Genomic DNA, 8,326 nt, shown 5'->3' with positions numbered 1-8,326 from the left:
TTTCCATGTCTTTACATTGTTTAGAGCATTAAAAATAATGTAAAAAAATATATATATTAAAAAAAGATATTTAATTCATAAGTTATGCTATGTTCTTGGTAGAGGACATCGGGACTCAATTTCTTTAAAAAAATAAAAAGACATGAATGAACATGCAATTGATTTTTTAAATCACCAATACATTTTTAGTTTTCAAGATTTCGTAATGAAAAAAGAAGTGTAATAATGGGAGTAATAATTGACAAGATTTTCATAATAACATATAATATTTAATAGAATATAGAAATATAATTTCTTTCTGACATTTTTTAAGACCAAGTAGAGGGAGTGGTCATGGTGAAACATCCAAACATTTAGTATCTCTGAAAAGCCCTGAATGTGCTCAGTACAGGACATCCAGACTTAAAACTGTGGCATGTATCGTTTCAGAGAAATTCACTAAAATATAATGTCCTCATATGAGGCCGCAGGGTCTTAAGAGGATATGAGAGCAGGGCTAATTTTCCTTTTTTTTTTTTCTTCTTTTCTTTTTTTTTTTTTTTTTTTTTACAAATCACACTAAATTAATACATTAAGCTGACAGTTCTACACTGTAAAAAAGAAAAAAAAAATTATGTTTTATTAATTTATGTTTTCCATGAATATACTATTTCAGTCTTTCCAATTCAAAATGTCACATTTCATTAAATGTCTGACTTGCCATTTCTATGTAATTATTTGTAAAATTTACTAGAAATTTCAGAATGAAAATGTCTTCACCATTTTTTTCTATGTACTGTATATTTTGGTTATATCTTTTGACGCAGTTTTTCCCAAACTACACTCTAAAAAATGCTGGGCTAAATATAACCCAGCACTGGGTTAAAAAGGGACAAACCCAGCTATTGGGTTGTTTTGTCCCAACGGTTGGGTTGTTTTGTCCCAACGGTTGGGTTGTTTTGTCCCAACGGTTGGGTTGTTTTGTCCCAACGGTTGGGTTGTTTTGTCCCAACGGTTGGGTTGTTTTGTCCCAACGGTTGGGTTGTTTTGTCCCAACGGTTGGGTTGTTTTGTCCCAACGGTTGGGTTGTTTTGTCCCAACGGTTGGGTTGTTTTGTCCCAACGGTTGGGTTGTTTTGTCCCAACGGTTGGGTTGTTTTGTCCCAACGGTTGGGTTGTTTTGTCCCAACGGTTGGGTTGTTTTGTCCCAACGGTTGGGTTGTTTTGTCCCAACGGTTGGGTTGTTTTGTCCCAACGGTTGGGTTGTTTTGTCCCAACGGTTGGGTTGTTTTGTCCCAACGGTTGGGTTGTTTTGTCCCAACGGTTGGGTTGTTTTGTCCCAACGGTTGGGTTGTTTTGTCCCAACGGTTGGGTTGTTTTGTCCCAACGGTTGGGTTGTTTTGAACCCAACCACTCGGTCAAAACAACCCAATAGCTGGGTTTGTCCCTTTTTAACCCAGTGCTGGGTTATATTTAACCCAGCATTTTTTAAAGTGTAGGATTCATGAACTAAGGGAACTGTGGGGTGTTCATGAATTGATAAAAATCTAATAAAAAACAAAATCTTTAAAATGTAAATTTAAAGGCAAATAATTTTAACATTATAACAAACAAAAATAAAACACTAAAAAGTTTTAATAATTTATTTGTTTATCTGCATGTTGTGACCATTGACCAACACCTCAACTTGAAGGTAAAGTTCAACATTAAAAACTCGCCATTAAGTCATTCCAAACCTGCATGATGTACTATATTTATTTTTATATCTTTAAGATACTATTAACATTTTTTTTTGTATTTTCTGTTTTCATTTTAATTTCAGTTAAAGGTTTAGTAATTTTGTATGTGTTTTTGTCCATTTTATTATTATTAATATTAATATTATAAATGTTTTTATTAATTTTTATTTCAATTTTAGTTTTAGTTAGTACATGAAAATGAGAAATGATACTTTGGCAGCTAGCTAAAATAAAATATATATTTTTAGTATTTTATTCATATTATGTTTCACTTAATATCTATTTTATTTCAAGTATAGGCTACCTAAAATGTTTTTGATGGTTGATTTTAGTTAACTATCATGACATTAACATAACAATAACAGGTAGTAAATAATTATAGTTGTGTTCAATAAAAGAATAAGTCAAGTGTGTTTGTAACACATTTAATTTAGAAAACTGTCAGTTTAGAGGGCCACATTTTCTTATCTTATCAATCCTATCAAAAGAGTTGAAGTTTCACCTGATAAGGCTCATAAAAGAAGGCCTCGACACCTTCAGATAGACCGCGGATCAGTCCGAATGGATCTAAACCCAAAACCAGAACATACATCTGCTTGATGGCCTGAAACAAACAGCACACAAGCACAGACAAATGAATGTATATGTTTAAAACACACTGAAATCACCAGTAGTTGGGGAAGGTTAAAGGTCACCTGTTTGGAATAATGGCGGATGAAAAACGGATAAGCATTTCCAATAAAGTATTTCTAGGTAATATACAATTCAACATCACATAAGAGACTTTGTATGTACTGTATGCAGTGGCATACTACTCATAATAATGTGTGCATACTGTACACAGTATATGCGTGGAATATCCACTAAACCTACTACTTTTGCCAAAATGTGAAATACAGAATCAGACCACACTATCAATAATAATAAAACCAACTAAATTAACTAAAAGAATAAAAATGTTAACTAAAATAAAGCTGAAATAAAATATATGAGATGAAAAACTGCCTTGGCTATTAAGAGAAATTACTGAAAGCACTCAAATTACTAGGTGGAAATAAATAAAAACTATAACTAAAACGACAAAGTAATACTAAATGTAAATAAAAATAAATTAAAACTAAATAGAAACATTAAAAAAATCTAAATAAAAATGACAAAAGATTACAAAAAAAAAATTAATTCAAAATTTAAATAAATTATTCAAAAAGAGTTAATTCAAACTATAAAAAAGGATAATAGTAAATAAATAATACTTGCATTCAATATATACATAATATATATGCATAACATAATGCTTGTCTATTATTGAATCCTCATTGCTTATGCACGGTTTTTCTCCCTTGACAAACAGTTCTAGCTTGTTTTGGTCTTTTCACTAGAGGGCAGTGTGACAGCAAAATAAACCAAGACTGGTGCCGTGTCCAAATACCCACACTTGCAGTCTTTGCACTTGACCACTTGAACACTTAAATGACGTACTTCCTGTATTTGGCCCAAGTGTTCAAGTGAGCATGAAGACCACAAGTGTGTACAACTTTTCATTACCTGATGGGACACACTTATAGTGTTGTAAAAACGCAAAGTGTTTACAGTTTTATTATTATTTTCAATACTTTGCATTTTAAAATCAACTTCTAAATGTATGTTCAGTAGACCCTATAGATGACACAATTTAATTAAGTGATAAAAAGCAGTTGCAAATGTTGTACAAAAATAAATATACTAATCTTTGCACCAATAAAATGTGTAGCACTTAGTTTTACTACCAAATTATATGTAATATCTTACTATTATTAATAGTTTAACTTACATTGGAAAGGTTTCCGTGACCTCTCGCGCGATCTTGGCAAAAAGTCTCACGATTTATTTCCAGAACATGATGCATGATGGGATACACTAAGCCTCGAATAGCGCTCCGGAGCAGTATTCGAGATAGTGTGGCTTTAGTGTGCGTTAAGGGCACTGCGCTCTGGTGTTTTTAAGACCTGGGACAGTCTTGCACACTTACTTCCTGTCCTCAAGACAAGATTTGGCTGAGATACAACTATTTGAAAATCTGGAATCTGATCAAAATATTGAGAAAATCGCCTTTAAAGTTGTCCAAATGACGTTCTTAGCCATGCATATTACTAATCAAAAATTAAGTTTTGATATATTTACAGTAGGAAATTTAGAAAATATCTTCATAGAACATGATCTTTACTTAATATCTCCATGATTTTTTGGGCATAAAAGAAAAATCGATAATTTTGACCCATACAATGTATTGTAGGCTATTGCTACAAATATATCTGCGCTACTTATGACTGCTTTTGTGCTCCAGGGTCACATATATATTTTTACTGTGTTTAATTGATCTCGTTGAATGAATCTGTAATGTCAAACTTTGACATGCAGTGGTAAAACCTAAGAAAGGCATACAAACGAAGGTCTATATTTAAAAGAAGTGGAAGTTACTTGTGAGTTTGGGTTTTTCGTATCTACTGTTTTAATTTAAACATAATTTTAAACATTTAAACATAATTTTAAACGAGTCATAAGTTCTTAGGTCAAAATGCAAAGTGGAATATCTCTGCTCTTGGTCTTAAATGAATGGTTCACCCAAAAATTGATGTAGATGAGTTTGTTTCTTCATCGTAACAGATTTGGAGAAGTGTAGCATTACATCATTTGTTCACCATTGAATCCTCTGCAGTGAATGGGTGCCGTCAGAATGAGAGTCCAAACAGCTGATAAAAACATCACAATAATCCACACCACTCCAGTCCATCTGTTTTTCAAGAAACAAATTCATCATTTAAGTGTTTTAACTTTAAAGCATCGCTTCTGGCCAAAATAGTAGTCCATAATGCATTATCACTGCCTCTAGTGAAAAAGTCCATCCTCTGTTGTTCTCTCACGTCAAAATCCTCCCACATATTTGTTTAGAACTGTTTTCACTTGTAAACGGTGCTTGATCTGTGCATATTTATATCCTGATTCAGACAAGACAACTTTTTTCCACTGGAGAAAGCAAAATTATGGATAGAGCACTCATATTTTTATCCTGAAACAATGTTTTTAAGTTAAAATGCTTAAAAAATGGATTTGTTTCTTACAAACACACAGCTTTTCACTTCATAAGATGTTAACAGATGGACTGGAGTCGTATTGATTGCTTGTGGATTATTGTGATGTTTTTATCAGCTGTTTGGACTCTCATTCTGACGGCACCCATTCACTGCAGAGCAGTGGTGGAGTGGAGGGTATACGCAGGTATACGGCGTATACCCACTTCTTTATCAGTCTGCTTTGCGTATACCCACTTCTAAATCCCCTCTGATGCGCATCATTCATTAGTGTCCTGCATTAGGCAAAGTCATGACAGTCCACCACATGAATAGCTAATCCAATCGCGTGTAAAAAACAAAAACAAATATTCCCTAAAAACACCCAGTAAAGACAGTGATGCGGTCAGGACCGTGGCGCCGGCTTCCTTTGAAATATGTTTGATGATTGCGCCTGCGCCCTTGCCAGCTCCGTCAGTCAGAGAGGATGCCGATTGCTGACAGTGACAGAGATGCTGCTTCTTCATGCACGAGAGCATGTCAGGGGATGCGCGCAGAGTGGTAAAATAATAGTTAATTATTGATTACTAATTTGAATGAGTACATTACAACGAAAAAAACAATAGCTTAAAAACCGGTAAACTCCTGTAAACTTTTCAGTCCAAGTATCCATTAAACGAATGCGTTCAAACAGTAAATTCAAAACAGCTCTAATACAGAGAAAACCCAACCGATTTCGTCAGAGATTGTGGAGAGTCGAGTCCAGATGTCAGTAAATTATTCTTTTCAGCGTGTATGTGGTTTAAAAGCACGAGTGTTATACTGGATGGTGACTGAAGGTGTTTTAGATTATGTGCTGGTCTAGTTATTCTGAATGGATCTGTATAGTAGCATGTACAGTAAGATCAAGACAGCAGGTTTAGTGGTCTTTTGGCGTCTCCCTGTGGTCCTATTTGATATCGCAGCTTGACTGGTGCTTATTTATATTAAAAAGGTGGTGGGGATGGGGGGATAAATTCTGGATAAATTGATAGTCACGGCATTATTCTCATGCGAACAGACAACTAAACAAAATAGCATGTAATGTACTAGAGGTTCTGACAAAATGTTAATTGCTTAATTATTGTTAAATGTTAATTGTTAATTATTGCAAAATCTGCACCCTTCTGTGGCAAATTTTTATTTCATAATGATTCTTACTCCATGAAGTCAAGCAGCAGAAGTTAAGTGACAATATGCAAATACTACTGGCCCATTTTGGGGTGAACTAAATATACAAGACTAGTTTTAGGCGTCACTGTTTATAACACGTCATGGGGCATAAATTAAGAGTATACCCACTTCTCCAGGCACCACTACACCACTGCTGCAGAGCATCCATCGGTGAACAGATCATTTAATGCTCAATTTCTCCAAATACGTTCCCATGAAAAAACTAACTCATCTACATCTTGGATGGCCTGAGGGTGAGTACATCTGCAGCAAATTTAAATTTGTTTGTAAAAAATCTTTGTTTAATTTTCCTTGAATGTACATTTTATATGTTTTATAAGTAAAAAGGTCTTGGTTGGGGACAAATCAAACATTTCTCTGATTACTGTATTAAGTTTAACATTGTTATTTCTTGATGGCTGGTTTTCTTTCCTCTTGATTGTTTAAGTCAAGTCATATTTATTTATATAGTGCTTTTCACAATACAGATAATGTCAAAGCAGCTTCACAATAATGAGCAGGAAAATAATTTATTTAGTGAAATTCATTCATTATTAAACAAATTCAATTTCAGCTATATGCAGCTCTACAGGAGATAAGTGTCATTATTCGGCTCAATTTAGTTCAGGGTTAACACACTTCAGTTTAACAGTGTCAGTGTTGCAAAGTTAGTGTCATTTTCCTTTTCAAGAAAAATTCCTTCCTATTAACACAGTACATTGGGCCATATTTTTACAGACTTTGCTTAGGGTCTTGGTCTGTTCATCTAGTTTAGGTGGCATGTAATATTTGCTGCATGCCATTTTAATAAAAAAAAAAAAGGAAAACAGAAAGCAAGATGAAAAGAAAATTGAATGATGAATTACTTGGTTGACTGTATGATTCATTTATTTTTATTTTTTGCTGTATTACTCCACTAGTCAACATTTGAAGTGGATCACAACCTTTCATCAAAGTTGTCCTAAAACCTAAAACCAAAATGCGTTCTTGTCTTATGGACAACTTTGATTAACTTTTTTGATCCACTTCAAATGTTGACTACTGTAATTTGTTAATAGTCAAGTAATATTAATTATATGCATCTGGAGTACAATTATCTGAAGCTTACTCACTTATGAAGTCAGCTGCATCTTCACTGACCTAAATAAAACTTTACACTGCATATAATTAAGTTTAACGTAATGAAATCTGTACTATAATTGTTCCACTTGGGTCTTGTAAGTTTAGCTAGTATTGAACTTACACTCTAAAAAATGCTGGGTTGTTTCAACTCAATGTTGGGTCAAATATGGACTAACCCAACTGTTGGGTTAAATTTTGGTTACATTTTTAAATTAACTTTTTAACCCAACAGTTGGGTTAGTCCATATTTGACCCAACATTGGGTTGAAACAACCCAGCATTTTTTAGAGTGTAGTACCTCACCCTGTCTTTTCTTCAAAATATGCTTCTTTCTCACGTATAAATGTTTGCAGCCTAATAGTATTGGAGGTCATACACACACTCTAAAAAATGCTGGGTTGTTTCAACCCAATGTTGGGTCAAATATGGACTAACCCAACTGTTGGGTTAAAAAGTTAATTTAAAAATGTAACCAAAATTGAACCCAATGGTTGGGTTAGTCCATATTTGACCCAACATTGGGTTGAAACAACCCAGCATTTTTTAGAGTGCATAATTGCGTTTGTTTTACAATATATGTGGTGAAATTATAAGAGAATGCTCTCATTCTGACGACACCCATTCACTGCAGTGGATCCATTGGTGAGCAAGTGATGTAATGCAGCATTTCTCTGAATCTGTTCTGATGTAAAACAAACTCGTCTGCATCTTGGATGTCCTGAGGATGAGTAAACTGTCAGCAGATGTTCACTTTTGGGTGAAATATTCCTTTAGGTTGGCTCAAGGAAAAGTAAAATGATAAATAAATGCATGACTACTTTTAAAATGGAAAATTATGAAGTGCTTAAAATATTACACTTAGCTAAAAGGTCATATAAAAGACAGCTGCACACACACATAATAGAAAATGAAACATGCTACACAGAAAAATACTGTCAAATGTTTTTTTTTTTTTTCGGTGTGAAAACATTGACTAAAACACTGCAGGCAGTAACAACGGCAACCAGATTACAGTGAACAAACACAAAAACTTGAAATACAAAAAGAAAGCCACTTGTGTTTTCACTGGCAGCCCATTACTGTTTCCGGGACTCCGGGAACTGTGGTAGTGTTTGCTTAAAATCTCTTAAGACAGTCGATGATTTGTGCACACAATCTAGAATGAACGAGAGACATCCAACACTACTACTGATGACTGTAAAACACACTCACACAAACACACACACAC

At 34.0% G+C, this 8,326-nt stretch overlaps 1 pseudogene; it reads right to left on the bottom strand.

The window, feature by feature from the left end:
* Positions 1 to 8,326, bottom strand: part of LOC107698075 (vacuolar protein sorting-associated protein 13A-like) — a 21,397-nt pseudogene that overhangs the window by 12,301 nt on the left and 770 nt on the right.

Source organism: Sinocyclocheilus anshuiensis, unplaced genomic scaffold (genome assembly GCF_001515605.1).
Source record: "Sinocyclocheilus anshuiensis isolate Anshui unplaced genomic scaffold, SAMN03320099.WGS_v1.1 scaffold1163, whole genome shotgun sequence".
NCBI lineage: Eukaryota > Metazoa > Chordata > Actinopteri > Cypriniformes > Cyprinidae > Sinocyclocheilus > Sinocyclocheilus anshuiensis.
The sequence above is the reverse complement of the archived record's forward strand: the minus strand, read 5'-3'. Positions and strand labels throughout refer to the sequence as shown.